Below are 15016 nucleotides of genomic sequence, written 5' to 3'. Positions count from 1 at the left end.
GCAGCTTCAATTGCAGCAAGCAGGACTCAAATTAGACCCTGCAAGGAACTTTTTTAGTTGTTAAAGGATTGTTAGAAATCGGCCCAAGTTGTGGAAGACACTGGAGGAATGTCTGTCACTCTGCTTTTCTGACATGCCTCAAGTACAGCTCAGTCTGGACTCAGTTCTAATTGTAGCCTAAAGATTTCAAAATTAATTAAATCGGCATATATGAGTTGAGCTCCTATTCCACGCAAAGTGCTAAGCTGGGAGCAGAAGCGTGTGTCCTCTTCCTGCGAAGCACATCGTCACCACCCCTCCTTGCAACTGAGATGAAAGACCGATGAGAGACATGTGCAAAGTTACACAGCAGGATGGGATTTAAATAACTGCTGAAGACCACAGTAAAGGGGAAGTCACAAAATACTGCGTGACTAATTGTTAAGTGAAATTGCCTTGGAGGCATAGAGGAAAAAAATCAGAGGAGTGGTCAAGGAACGTTGCACAGAAAAAAGGTAGTATCTGAGCAATAATAGTAGAATGTAGGTGATAATCATGGCATCTACTACTCATTGATGAACATTGTGTGCCTTGCACTTTACTCAGAGTATCTTGTTTAATCCTCACAATGACCCTGTGAAGAAAGTATGATTAGTCTCTTCTGACACAGCAGGAAACTGATCACCAGAAGACCAAGTAGCTTACGCAAGCTCACACAACCACCAAGTGGCGGGGCAGGATTCGAACTTAGTCCTGAAGCCTCCCACGTCAGAGGTCAGAGGTCCCCTGGAGGGAACACAAGCAAAGGGTGGGAGGTAGGGGAGGGAGCCTGTGAAGGGAGGGGAGGGAGCCCCAGGCACAGCTCCTGGTGTGGCTAGAATGGAGGGCTTCTTTGGAAAAAGTAGGTGATCCGGCTAGAAAAGGAGGTCCAGGCTGGCTCATGGAAGATGCTGGTTTCCAGGCATAGGGACTTTAAGTAATTAATTCAAGGAGATTCCACAGCGAGGCAGGTGTATGTTGGAATGGAGGGAAGGGCAGTGCAGGCAGAGAGGTGCCTGGCAGGTTCAGCAACAGCAGTGCAGGGGGCCGAGAATACAAACTTGAACAAGGAAGATGACTTGGGGACCCAACAGAGGGGACAGGTGTAGGAGAGACTTGCAAGGAAGAATGTGTGGGGACTTGGCTTCCAACAGCCGTAAGAGCAACTGAGGGAGGAATTGACAATAGATTCCACGATTGTGGGTGGCCCAGGAAGCTAGGCAAGCAAAAGCAACGCTGTAGGCAGCTGAGGTTAATACAAATGGCTAACGTTTGTTACCAGCTACTATCTATAAGCACTTTACATGTATAAACTCATTTCACCCTCACAGCATTCCTATGAAGTAGGAGTGAGGATCTATTACGATTTCCGTTTTTCAGGTAGAGAAACTGGGGTACAGAGAAGTTAAGCAATTTGTCTGAGGTTACACCGCTGGTAAATGGCAGAGCTGGGATTTGAACCTGGGTTCCAGAGGCCTCACTCTTCATCACTTCACTAAACTGTCTGCTGAGGTAACGTCTTCAGGAAGAAGCAGGGTTTTCCACTCCCACTCCACATTCCCCACCCTCAAAGACCAAGCAGGATGGCAGGATTTTTTTGCTGAGTGGCATTGTTGGGGGGGAGTGTCAGGTTTCTGCTGCTACCCTAAGCCAGCTGCTTCTCACCACCGGGCAGTGAGCATGGGGCGTGCGGTGCTGGGGCCTGCACTGCCGGGGCACTCACCAGCAGGAGGGCACCTGGAGCACGGTCCTTCCTCATCACAGTGGAGCAGAAGTAGCACTAGCTGGCGCAGGCCACAGAGCGTGCCTGGCAAGGGAAGACCCAGCCCAGGTAGCACAACTCCATTGGGTTCAGGAGGAAGCAGCCCAACCCCACCTGCACATGAAGTTCAGGAAGATTTTCTTCCTCATGGCTCTGGACACAAAGCAGTCAGGACTGGAGGGACAGGGGAGGAGTGGCAGTGAAGCAACCATGGCACATCACACCCAGAGAGTAGACCCCACCAGGAAGGCCAGCTCCATGCAGGCCCGCAGCACCACGTGGGCAGTGCAGACAGCCGGGACCCTGCAGGCTGGGGTACCAGGTGGCAGCCCCAAGGCATTTGGGGAAAAACCTCCTCTCCTACTAAGAGCTGCCCCTCTAGAAAGAAAGAAGCCCCAAGGGGCCCCAGCCTGGGTCCAGGGAGAGCCCCTCCAGCTGCCAGCTCTTGCACGGTTTCCAGCAGGTACCCCCTCTCCACATCCACTGTCTCCCCTTCACCATCTAGTGCAGCACACAGACAACAAAGAAGATGGAGGGTACGGCCACCAGCACAATCTGGAAAGCCCCAGCGGAAGTGGGAGAAGTGGTCATTGGTGCAGCCAGGCCGCAGGGTATTGCAGATGAACTTGCAGTGCTCATCCCACAGACAGCATTTCCCAGCAGGGCGACAAGCAGGATGTGTAAGACCAGGACAGTGAGCCATACCTTGCCAACCACGGTGGAATCGTTCTGCACTCGGGTCAGGAGCCAGCCCAGGAATGACCAGTCGCTCATCTTGTGATTTCTGTGGACACAGAAATCACAAGAAATTGAAGTGAGGGGACAGGAAGGGAAGGGGATGAAAACATAATGCCCCCACAGCCAGATATTTGCAAAGCTATTTCTGGCCCACAGCAAGAGCTCCAGCTCCATCTGTGCCTGACGCCCAGGCATGCCACTCGCTGCCTGACAAGGATGGGAAGAACAAGCTGGCAGAGAAAAGGACACTGCAGAAGAAAAGATGGAAGCAGTGACTCCCAGAAGGAGCCCAACGCAGCCCAACATTCACCAGGACAGGCTGCACACTTCTATTACAGTTAGGCTTCCACTGAACTCTTCCTAACTCAACAGGTTTTCGGGCCTCCCAACTGTCTTGGCATTTTCTTCAGATCGACGTAGTACCAGGCATATTTCTCCCAAGATGCCACGGTAGAAATTCATGACCTAGATTGTGTTTCTTCCGAGTCCAGGGTAACATGTTTTTTGACTACTATGTCAGGGTTTGAAAGAGACAGGCCTTACATCCTCCTGTCTCTGTCCAGTGGATTCTCCTTAAGGCCTCATACTGCAACAATCTCATTTTACTTTACATTTCTGCAGCTTCTGACCCTGAGAATTACTGAAAAAATTCCCAAGGGTATAGCTTGTGGGGCATTTACACCCACTATTTCTGTCAACACTCTCCCTTCTGCCTCTCAAATAAACATGTAGTTTATTTATTTATTGTATTTTTTTAGAGACAGGGTCTTACTCTGTCACCCAGGCTGGAGTGCAGTAACATGAACATAGTTCACTGTAACCTCAAACTCCTAGGCGGAAGTGATCCTCCTGCCTCAGCCTCCTGAGTAGCTAGGACTACAGGTGTGTCCCACATGCCCAGCTAATTAAAAAAAAAATTGCTGGGCACCGTGGCTCATGCCTGTAACCCCAGCACTTTGGGAGGCTGAGGCATGCAGATAACTTGAGGCCAGGAATTCAAGACTGCCTGGCCAACATGGCAAAACCCCAACTCCTGACTCTACTAAAAATACAAAAATTAGCCAGGCGTGGTGGCGCATGCCTTGTAGTCCCAGCTACTCGGGAGGCTGAGGCAGGAAAATCGCTTGAATCCAGTAAGCGGAGGCTGCAGTGAGCCGAGCTCATCATGCCACTGTACTCCAGCCTGGGTGACAGAGTGAGACTCCATCTCAGAAAATATGTGTGTGTGTGTGTGTGTGTGTGTGTGTGTATATATATAAATATATATATATTATATATTATATAATATATATTATATATATATTATTATATATTATAATATTAATATATAATATATATAATATATATATTATATATATAATATATATAATATATAATATATATAATATATATATTATATATATATTATATATAATATATATTATATATATTATATATATATTATATATAATATATATTATATATATTATATATTTATATATATATTATATATATATTTTGTAGAGGCTTGAGGGAGTCTTCTTATCTCACTCAGGCTGGTCTCAAACTCCTGGCCTCAAGCTATCCTCCCACCTCAGCCTCCCAAAGTGCTGGGATTACGGTCGTGAGCCACTGCACCCAGCTGACACAGTACGTAGCCACAGCAGTACGTAGCATGCTTACTATACAAACTCAGGGTAAAGACCAGACCCCAGCCTTCCCTGTAACTGATTGCCTTCCCTAACTCCCTCCTAAACAGAATCCTGGAGATCCTACTGAGACCCTTCCTTCTTCCTCCTTAACTTTCAGGAAGCCAAGTTGTCTTGACTCTTATCTCCCTGGCTGCTCCGTTTGAGTCAATGTGCTGTTCTTCTCTCCACTCTGTAGACATTAATGTTCCTCAGGATACTTTAAGCCTCTTACTGGTCCTGGAGGATGCAGTCCACTAGGATGGCCACAGGCATTTCCAACTCACATTAAACGTATTCTCCTGGGCCGGGTGTGGTGGCTCACGTCTGTAATTCCAGCACTTTGGGAGGCTGAGGCAGGCGGATCGTCTGAGGTCAGGAGTTTTTGAGATCAGCCTGGCCAACATGGTGAAACCCCAGCTCTACTAAAAATACAAAAACTAGCTGGGTGTCGTGGCAGGTGCCTGTAATCGCAGCTACTCAGGAGGCTGGGGCAGGAGAATCACTTGAACCTGGGAGACAGAGGTTGCAGTGAGCCGAGATCGTGCCACTTCACTCCAGCCTGGGTGACAGAGTGAGACTCTTTCTCAAAACAAACAAACAAAACTTACTCTCCTGGAAAGGAGTGTTATAGTGGCTATGAACTCGGACTTAGACACCCAGAGCTGTGTAACCTCGAGCAAGTTGCTTAAACTCTCTATGCTTCTATTTCTTCATCTGTGTAATGGAGATTCTAAGGGGATTTACCTCATAGAGTTAGTTGTATGGGTTACTTGAGTTAATGTGTGTAAAGGACTTAGAAAAGTGCTTGGCACATGGTAAGTACTTCATTAATATTAAGTATTATTATCTCTCCTCCAAAGCTACTCCTCTTCCTGTCTTGGCGAATGGCACCATCATCCAAGTTGCCCAAATCCTGATCATTATCCATCATTTCTCCCTCTCGCTTCTCCTCATCTAATTGGTAACCAAGTCCCCACAGTACTACTTCCTTAATATCTCTCACACCCACTGCCTTCTCATCAGTCCATGGCATAGACTTAGTCCAGACCTTCCCCTTTCTCTTGCCGGCATTATTACACTAACCTTCTAGTAACTTGCTCTGCCTCCAGTTTTGTCCCTTTGATCTACCCTCAAATGGCTGCATTCCTATAGATTTTTTTTTTTTTTTTGAGATGGAGTCTTGCTCTGTCACCCAGGCTGGAGAGCAGTGGTGTGATCTCAGCTCACCGTAACCTCACCTCCTGGGTTCAAGCGATTCTCCTGCCTCAGCCTCCTGAGTAGCTGGGGCTACAGGCACGTGCCACCACACCTGGCTAAATGGCTGCATTCCTAAAATGCATATCTGGTTATGCATATGGTTTCATCTCCCTCATTAAAACTCAGCCGCATGCAAAGGCTCACGCCTGTAATTCCAACTCTTTGGAAGGCCAAGGTGGGTGTATCACTTGATCTCACAAGTTGAGACCAGTCTGGGCAACACAGTGAAACCCCGTCTCTACAAAAAATACAAAAAGTAGCTGGGTGTGGTGGTGCATGCCTGTAATCGCAGCTACTTGGGAGGCTGAGGTGGGAGGATCACTTGAGCCTGGGAGGTGGAGGTTGCAGTGAGCCAAGATCATGCCACTGCACTCCAGCCTTGGTGACAGAATGAGAGCCTGTCTCAGAAAAAATAAATAAATAAATAAATAAATAACTCTCCAATGGCTTCCATTGTCCTTGGGATAAAGCCTAACTCCCCAAGAAGGCATGTAAGACCCTCTCTAATCTAGTCTCTGCGTACACCTCCAGCCCCATCTGTGCCCTCCTTACCCTTCAGCTCTCAGAATTCCTGGAAGCCCTACACACCTGCAGACAGCTTCATGCTCCTGAGCAGTCACTCACACTCTTCCTCTGCCTGTCCAGCCCCACTGTCTTCCAGCCAATTCTTACTTACCTCCCAACATTCAGTTCAAGCAGTACCTTCTCCAAGGAAGTTTCCTGATCCTATCCCAGAAAGGACTGACCATTCCCATGGTGGTCTCCTGCTTAGTGCATTGTCTGCTGAACATAATGTCTGTAATTTCCATTTATAAACAAATTTCATTTAAAACATAAGAATTATCTCCATTACTTGACTGCGAATCATTCAATGGCAGAAACTGTATCTTATTTGTCACTACTCTTATTCTTTTTCGAGATAAGGTCTCACTCTGTACTCAGGCTAGAAAGCAGTGGCACAATCTGGACTCACCACAACCTCTGCCTCACAGGTTCAAGTGATCCTCCTACCTCAGTCTGCCACCTCAGCCTCCCAAGTAGCTGGAACTATAGGCGTGCATCACCATGCCTGCCTAATTTTTGTATTTTTTGTAGAGACGAGGTTTCACCGTGTTGCCCAGGCTGGTCTCAAACTCCTGGGCTCAAGCGATCCGCCCGCCTCGACCTTCCAAAGTGCAGATTATAGGTGTGAGCCACCGCACCCGGCCATCACCACTCTAAATATGAAGTAGGTGTTTAATATATGTTTATTAAATGAATGAGTGAAAGAATGAATGGGTATATGATAGAATTCCTCCATCATTGGGGTTCCCAGAGCTCCAGAGAGAGGCGTACTCTCCAAGTCTTCTGAATTATTCCCATCTCCAAGAACACTCTTTGCTTTTTCTTTCATCCCAACCCTACCCACCTCTTGAGACCCACTTCCTCTAGGAATTCTCCCCTGACTATTCCAACCCACCCCGAATGCCTGCATCCCTGAATTCCTTATGCTCACTGCTATGCAGGATCCCTGTGCACATTCTGGCTGGCCTCATTCCCTGTTATCAAGCCTTATCTTGTTGTTGTGCCCTACAGAGCAGCCAGCACAAGGGAGCTGCTCAGATAGACTCACACACTGGTCAACTTGTCCAGGAACAGAAAGGCCTGAGAGGAGGGAGGTTCCGGAGGAAGCTCTGCCAGATTTTACTCAGAGCCCAGAGTTCAAATTTCCCCCACTGCTGGCTCCTCCTTACCACAGCTAGGAAGGATGTCAGATGAAATTGGGGAAACAGAGGCACCAGGCAGGAAAAAAACCCACCTGTTCTCATTCAAAGCTCCAGGCCTAAATTAGGTAGGTCAGAGAGAGAGAGGGACACCCAGTCAGCGTTCCTGAGCAAGCTGTCCGTGGAAGGGAAAGAAAGAAAATGCAAGCCTCCTCCATTCCTCACCCGTACCTCACTTCAGGCAGCTCCTCCATTCTCCCTCTTTGCCCCTCCTTTCTCTGGCCTTTGGAGCCAGACAGACCTGGGTTCAAATCCTGGTTCTGTCACTTGCTAGTTGTGTGACTTTGGGGCCAATTACTTAACTCCTCTGGGCCTGTTTTCCTGTCTGTGAAGTAGAGATTTTTAACATAGAATGACAAAGACATATTGACAATGAGAGATAATGTATTACTAAAAACTCTGCCCAAAATTCATAGAGGCAGGAAGTAAAACAGAGGTTCCCAGGGGCTAGGAGAGGGGGAATGGGGAGTTATTATTTAATGGGTGCAGAGTTTGGGATGATGAGAAAGTGCTGGGCGTGGAGAGTGATAACAGCTGTGCCACACTGTGGAGATACTTAATGCCAATGAAGTGTACACCTAAAAATGGCTAGAATGGCAAATTTTAGTTTTATTTATTTATTTATTTATTTATTTACTGAGACAGAGTCTCACTCTGTTGCCCAGGCTGGAGTGCAGTGGTATGATCTCAGCTCACTGCAACCTCCGTCTCCTGGATTCAAGTGATTCTCCTGCCTCAGCCTCCCGAGTAGCTGGAATTACACGCGCGCACCACCCTGCCTGGTTAGTTTTTGTATTTTTAGTAGAGACGGGGTTTCCCCATGTTGGCCAGGCTGGTCTCAAACTCCTGATCTCTGGTGATCCACCCATCTTGGCCTCCCAAAGTGTTGGGATTACAGGCATGAGCCACCGCACCCGGCCAGAATGGTAAATTTTATATGTATATTTTACTACAAAAAATTTATATAATTGGCCGGGCACAGTGGCTCATGACTATAATCCCAGCACTTTGGGAGGCCAAGGTGGGCAGATCACTTGAGGTTAGGAGTTCCAGACCAGCCTGACCAACGTGGTGAAACGTTGTCTCTACTAAAAATGCAAAAATTAGCCAGGCATGGTGGCGCACGCCTGTAGTCCCAGCTACCCGGGAGGCTGAGGCACAAGAATCACTTGAACCTGGGAGGCGGAGGTTGCAGTGAGCCAAGATCGTGCCATTGCACTCCAGCCTGGGCTACAGAGTGACTCTCTCAAAAAAAAAACCAAAATGGCTGGGCGCGGTGCCTCATGCCTGTAATCCCAGCACTTTGGGAGGCCGAGGTGGGTGGATCACTTGAGGTCAGGAGTTCAAGACCAGACTGGCCAACATGGTGAAACCTCATCTCTACTAAAAATATAAAAATTAGCTGGGCATGGTGGTGCGTGCCTGTAATTCCAGCTACTTGTGAAGCTGAAGCATGAGAATCACTTGAACCCAGGAGGCAGAGGTTGCAGTGAGCCAAGATCACACCACTGCACTCCAGCCTGGGCAACAGAGCGAGACTCTGTCTCAAAAACAAAAAACAAAAAACAAAAAACAAAAAACCCAAAAAGCTTATATAACCAAATGGTGGGGGGTGGGCAGGACCTTCCTCAGTACCTGGCACCTGGTAGGGGTGCTCAGTGATAAATAGAAGCTATTATTATTGCTCTTAGCAGCTCCTCTCCTGCTGCCCCAAACCCCTTCTCTTCACTCTTCAGGAAGAAAATACTAGAAACCCCCAGTCTGAGTATTTAAACTCCTCACCACCACCACTAAGGAAGCAGAAGTTCCTGCAGGGCTGGAAGTTTATGTATGCCTCCTTGGTCAGGCAGCAGGCACCTGGGAGATGGAGGCACTTGGGAGATGGAGGTTCTGGGCATTTTCTTTCCCTTTTTTTTTTTTTTTTTTTTTTGAGATAGGATCTCACTCTGTTGCTCAGGCTGGAGTGCAGTGGTGCGATCACAGCTTACTGCAGCCTCAACCTCCCTGGACTCAGATGATTCACCCACCTCAACCTCCCAAGTAGCTGTGCCACCACACCCAGCTAATTTTTGTGTTTTTTGATGAAGAAGGGGTTTCACCATGTTGCCCAGGCTAGTCTGGAGCTCCTGGGATCAAGCAATCCGTTTGCCACAGTCTCCCAAAGTGCTGGGATTACAGGCATGAGCCACCACACCTGGCCTTCTTTTCTGGCCAAGCAAAGACATCCAGGAGGGGGTGGCAAAAGGAAACTACCTGCCCCCAATGGTTCAAATATTTATTAATCATCTGGTGAGCTCCCTGCTCATCCTTGTCAGCTCCTGTCTCCCTGGCCTGCCTCTCCACAGAGCACAGGCTGGGGCTCATTCTCAAACCCCAAAAGCCAGAACTAAGACCCTGCTTCTCTTGATTTGAGCCCTGGTGGGAGAAGGGTGGAAAAGAAAGAAATCAACAAGGCATAGAATAGCAAGGGGGAAATGCCAGTTAGCCCAAGAAGAGAGTGGGGATTGAGGAGCTTGTTTTCTATCTCTCTTGAAGTTAGAAGGGAAAAAAGTTATAAAATAACAAGAGGAGTGAATGAGTTAGAAGTTTCTGGTTGCCAGAGCTTTAAGGCAATGGAAGAGAATATAGTCTCCCAGGAGAACTTTGAAAATGGGGCAGGGATCTATCTTTGTAGGCCGGGGTTTCCTAACTTCAGCTTTAACCTCAGCATATTGACATTTTGGACTAGATAATTCTACAGTGTAGGGAACTGCCCTGGGCATTGTAGAGGGTTAGCAGCATTCCTGGCCTCTACTCGATAGATGCTAGTAGCACCCCTGCTCCTGGCCACGACAACCAAAAATGCCTTTATTGTCAAATGTCTTCTGATGGACAAAATTCCCCCCACCCTTATTTGAGAACCACTGATATATGCTAAACAAGTGTTTTTCTGCTTGGAAACCGGGGAGAAAAGAATTGACCTTTATATTCTAGGATGTAAAATGTAAAACTCGGCCAGGCACGGTGGCTCACGCCTGTAATCCCAGCACTTTGGGAAGCCAAGGCGGGGGGATCTCTTGAGGCCAGGAGTTCGAGACCAACCTGGCCATTATAGTGAAACCCCATCTCTACTAAAAATACAAAAATTATCTGGGCATGGTGGTGGGCACCTGTAATCCCAGCCCTTCAGCAGGCTGAGGCAGGAGAATCACTTGAACCTGGGAGATGGCGGTTGCAGTGAGCCGAGATGGCACCATTGCACTCCAGCCTGGGTGACAAAGCGAGACTCCATCTCAAAAAAAAAAAAAAAAAAGGAATGAGTTCATGTCCTTTGCAGGGACATGGATGAAGCTGGAAGCCATCATTCTCAGCAAACTAACACAGGAACAGAAAACCAAACACTGCATGTTCTCACTCATGAGAGGGAGTTGAACAATGAGAACACATGGACACAGGGAAGGGAACATCACACACGGGGCCTGTCGCAGGGTGGGGGGCAAGGGGAGGGAGAGCATTAGGACAAATACCTAATGCATGCGGGGCTTAAAACCTAGATGACGAGCTGGTAGGAGCTGTAAACCACCAGGGCACATGTGTACCTATGTCACAAACCTGCACGTTCTGCCCATGTATACCAGAACTTAAAGTACAATTAAAAAAAAAAAAGAAAAAGAAAAAACAATACAGTGTCAAACTCCACAAGGGATAAACAACATGTTGTGACTGGCTGGAAGTCAGGGAGAATAAACATAGGCCCCATATCCTAGGAAATTGTGAAGCTCCAGTCAGCTGCACAAAGTCACACAGCAAGAACCTTGCAGGGTCGGGAGTGGTGACTCCCCAGGTCCTCAGCAATGACAAGCCCTGTCATGCAAATCAGCTCCACTGTGGATGGATTCCGCTCCCCTTCTAAACTCAGATCTTCTGGGGTTGGGGCAGGTTGCTAAGCAAGCATTCTCTGGGCCTTCCTAAGAGCCACATGGAAAACAGAAGCCTTCAAGAAGAGCCAAGGCCTGGAAGGAAGTTTCCCAGCTTCACATCTGAATGTATCCTTGCCCTCCCCAAAGCCCTAGAACACTGGGCCAGAGAATGGCACTGATGGTGCCATTAAGCTCCATTAACAAGTGCACATTAAGCTCCCCTAGTCCCAAATCAGTATTATGGATTTTTCCTTTTGCCTCAGGCTCCAGTGTGCCCTGGCATGATACTGTTACTGATTCTGTCTTTATTGAAAATATTATTTCGTTCAATATGGATTTTTTTTGCATTAATTTGATTGCTAAAAAATATGGCATTGGCCAGGCACAGTGGGGTGCACCTATAGTCTCAGCTACTCAGGAGGCTGAGGTGGGAGGATTGTGTGAGCCTAGAAATTCGAATCCAGCCTGGGCAACATAGAAAGACCCCGCCCCTAAAAATTTTTTTTAATATGGCATTAAAATATTGTTTATTTTGATTACTGAGTTTTTTGCATCCCATTGAGTACTATGACTGAAGTGAGTGCCTCACTCCCCTCACCCTAGTCCTGGCCCTGCTCAATGGGTCCCTAACAGGAGAGTTCATGAGGCATGTGTGAAGGCAGAGGGGGGCCGACAGGCTGCATTCTGCACACAAATAGGTTTTGTTTGGCTTGCTCTATGTTTGCAAAAATGTCTTCACTTGTTGCCAATTTTCTTAAATCAAGAGAATCACATAAAAACCCAGATTTCTGGGAAAGAAAATTGGATAATCTGACAACCCTACACATCATGGGCAATAGCTTTTGGGACCTGGTTAGTGGTTTCCCATTTAGGAAAAGGGGGTGCTGCCCAATTTCCCTTAGCCACACCCTGCCAACTTCTCCCATTTACAAGACACACCTTATCTCCTGAGCACTGGTGAGCTGCAGCCAGCTTGCACCATTTCACAAGAGCTGATTGTCAAATTTTCAGAGTCGGTTAAGCACAGTCATTATAAAAAATTAAATTATATAAACTTACAATTAAATAAATTATCTTCAAAACAAAACTCATAACTTCCTAATTATTTTACTACACTTTCCTATTATCTATGTTCTTGAGATTATTAATGTCTACTACATCTGTGTGGCGGAAGTGCAATACTGTGGTGTGCTGCTGTAAATCTCCTCCCAACTCCATGCTCAGTGATGTCACATTGGTAGCATGAACTTGGCCACGGTAAGAGTATGGAAATCAGCAAAACTGCAAAACAGGGCTTGATCTATTGTTTCGTTGATTGTTGAGACTTAAAATATTGATGGAGGCTGGGCACGGTGGCTCACGTCTGTCATCCCAGCACTTTGGGAGGCTGAGGTGGGCAGATCACCTGAGGTCGGGAGCTCGAGATCAGCCTGAACAACATGGAGAAACCCCAACTCTATTAAAAATATAAAATCAGCCGGGCATGGTGACACATGCCTATAATCCCAGCTACTCGGGGGGCTGAGGAAGGAGAATCACTTGAACCCAGGAGGCGGAGGTTACAGTGAGCTGAGATGGCACCTTTGCACTCCAGCCTGGGCAACAAGAGCAAAACTCTGTCTCAAAAAAAAAAAAAAAAAAAAAAACTGATGGAGAAATTGTTAATTATGTAGATTAAACTTAATAGTGTGTCTTGTCTGTAGCATTACGTTATGAATAGCACAAGAATTCAAGGAAATATTCTTCCAGTGTTTGTAAACTACTATCTGATTCACCAAAGAGGTTGCTCACGTCATTGAATAAGGAATGAAATTCAGGACAAAAATTTTCATTGTTTCACTTTCATCTTCCTCCTTAACTTAAATGAGAGTATCAACCAACATTCCTGTCAAAACTACAGTTGTCTATCATTCATAACCTTAGGTTGGTTACTGGTACAAGTATTCCTCAAAAATCAATGAAAGCATTTTGAATGAATGGCTATATGGAATTTACAATAAGGATATATATAGTTATTCCATATATATAATTATATATAGTTTTTCCCATTTTATGGATGAGAAAACTGAATGTCAGAGCTGGGATTTCAATCTAGGTCTGCTGTCTCCAAAGCCTATGCCCTTTGTACTCTGCAGCCTCCAAAGGAGTGATGGTAGGACATGAAAGGCCTGTACATCTCATGATCCCAGAAGACAAAAAAAAAAAAGAGAAAAACTTGAACCAAACCCATAGACAAAACCTGCTCCAGAGCCTCATTCTCCTCCCCATCAGCAAGATGCTCCTTCAGTCTATCTTAAATCCCTCTGAGTATGGTTCTGCCTTCTGGAAACCCCCAGAGCCAGGCCCACCATTCTCTTACCTGAAAGGCAGTAGTTGTCTCTGAGAGCTGGAGGTCCAAATAAATCTGCCGCCTGCTTAGGGGTACTGCAAAGCAGGGAATGTGCAGAATGTGGGCTGTTTATCCCCAGGCCTTGGGGGCCCTGCAGGAGGAAAACTCAGAAAAAGCTGGGACAAAAGCTGGGAGACACAATGGGCATCCCTCGTGCTCAAAATCCTGCCCACTCGGCACAACAGAAGCCACGAGAATCCCCCCACTGCCAGCACTCAGGACCTAGCTGTGCCCATGGCCTGCCAGATTTGTTAAATTTGCTCCACAGGTGTGAACGCCCTGAGGGTCCTGTGTGGTCACCCATGTGGAAGGGCAGATGAGGCCTGGCTTGGAAACCACCTGGCCCCCAAGAGATCTTGGTCTACACTGGCAGGAGTGAATCAGGAGCTGTGGCTTATCCCTCCCCAAAGCCGTTCTTTTTCCCATTTTGGTGGAAGGGGCAGCAAAGCTTGGGAATGAAGTTTAGGAGCACCTTCCCAAGAGAGGGCCACCTTCTCCAGAAAGCCTGCCCAGCTTCTCTGGCCTTCCTGACCTCTCTCAGCATTCAAGCCTGAAACCAAGGGCCTAGGGCTCTATGGCTTCCTGTGTGACTTTGGGCAACTCACTCTACATCTCTGGTCCTCATTTGTGTAGGAGAACCAACAAATATTGAGTGGCTTTCCAGTGCTAAACACATAAAAACTTTATATCCCTTTCCTTATTCAAATCCTCCTACCAAATCTATGAGATTGATATTAGGATCCCCACATTGTAGCAGAGGAAACTGAGGAACAGAGAGGTTAGGTAACTTACCTTGGGTCACACAGCTGGAATTCAAACTCAGATCTGGGTTGACTCAAACTCCATGGCTTCACATCATAAATTATACAGTACTTGACACAAGTGTAGCAGGAATGACTCCACCCTCAACTGCAGGGTATAGGAAATAGGTATTAGCTTTTGTATAACTCAGTTTAATCCCAGTCAATTTTAGTTTCACCCTCCTTCTGCACCAGGAAATTTTCGAAGTGTCCAAAGGCAGGGGTGGAAGCACTCTGCCTCTGTGTCATCTGCTGCTGATTAGTATCATTGTGTCATCCACTGTTCAGCTAGTCATTGGCTCACACATGGGTGTTTTTTGTTTTTTGTTTTAGAGACAATATCTCGCTCTGTCACCCAGGCTGGAGTGCAGTGCCATGATTGCAGCTCACTGTATCCTTGAACTCCTGGGCTAAAGCCATCCTCCCGTCTCAGTCTCCTGAGTAGTTGGGACTACAGATTTGTGCCACCACGCCTGGCTTCTGGTAGCTTTTTTTTTTTTTTACCACATTCATGCCAGCCTTGATGTTCCAGGATTCCAGGGAGGCAAGTTCCCATTTGCCCAACCTTACAATAGGGCCATTCTCTTTCTGCTCGCCTAGGCTGTGGCCCCAAATACACAGTACAGTTCTTCTTGCTGGAACTCATGGCCACCTACATAGTCATCGCTTTTCCTCTGCCACCAGCCTGGAGGAAGCTTCTTTAGTTTCTAAAGGGAAGCC

General features: G+C 46.9%; 1 protein-coding gene across 1 annotated transcript in view; it reads right to left on the bottom strand.

Moving 5' to 3' along the window:
* The window catches only part of MYO18A (myosin XVIIIA), a 136299-nt gene extending 121806 nt beyond the window's left edge, over positions 1 to 14493 (bottom strand). Inside the window, exons 1-3 of the mRNA XM_063706551.1 lie at positions 14289 to 14493; positions 13467 to 13531; positions 2486 to 2564 (exon numbers count right to left, since the gene is read on the bottom strand). The gene's annotated coding sequence lies outside the window, so the exon portion shown is untranslated. The remainder of the gene's footprint in view (positions 1 to 2485; positions 2565 to 13466; positions 13532 to 14288) is intronic.
* Between the last annotated feature and the right edge of the window lie 523 nt (positions 14494 to 15016).

The sequence above is a fragment of the Gorilla gorilla genome, chromosome 4 (genome assembly GCF_029281585.2).
Source record: "Gorilla gorilla gorilla isolate KB3781 chromosome 4, NHGRI_mGorGor1-v2.1_pri, whole genome shotgun sequence".
Taxonomy (NCBI): Eukaryota; Metazoa; Chordata; class Mammalia; order Primates; family Hominidae; genus Gorilla; species Gorilla gorilla.
The sequence above is the reverse complement of the archived record's forward strand: the minus strand, read 5'-3'. Positions and strand labels throughout refer to the sequence as shown.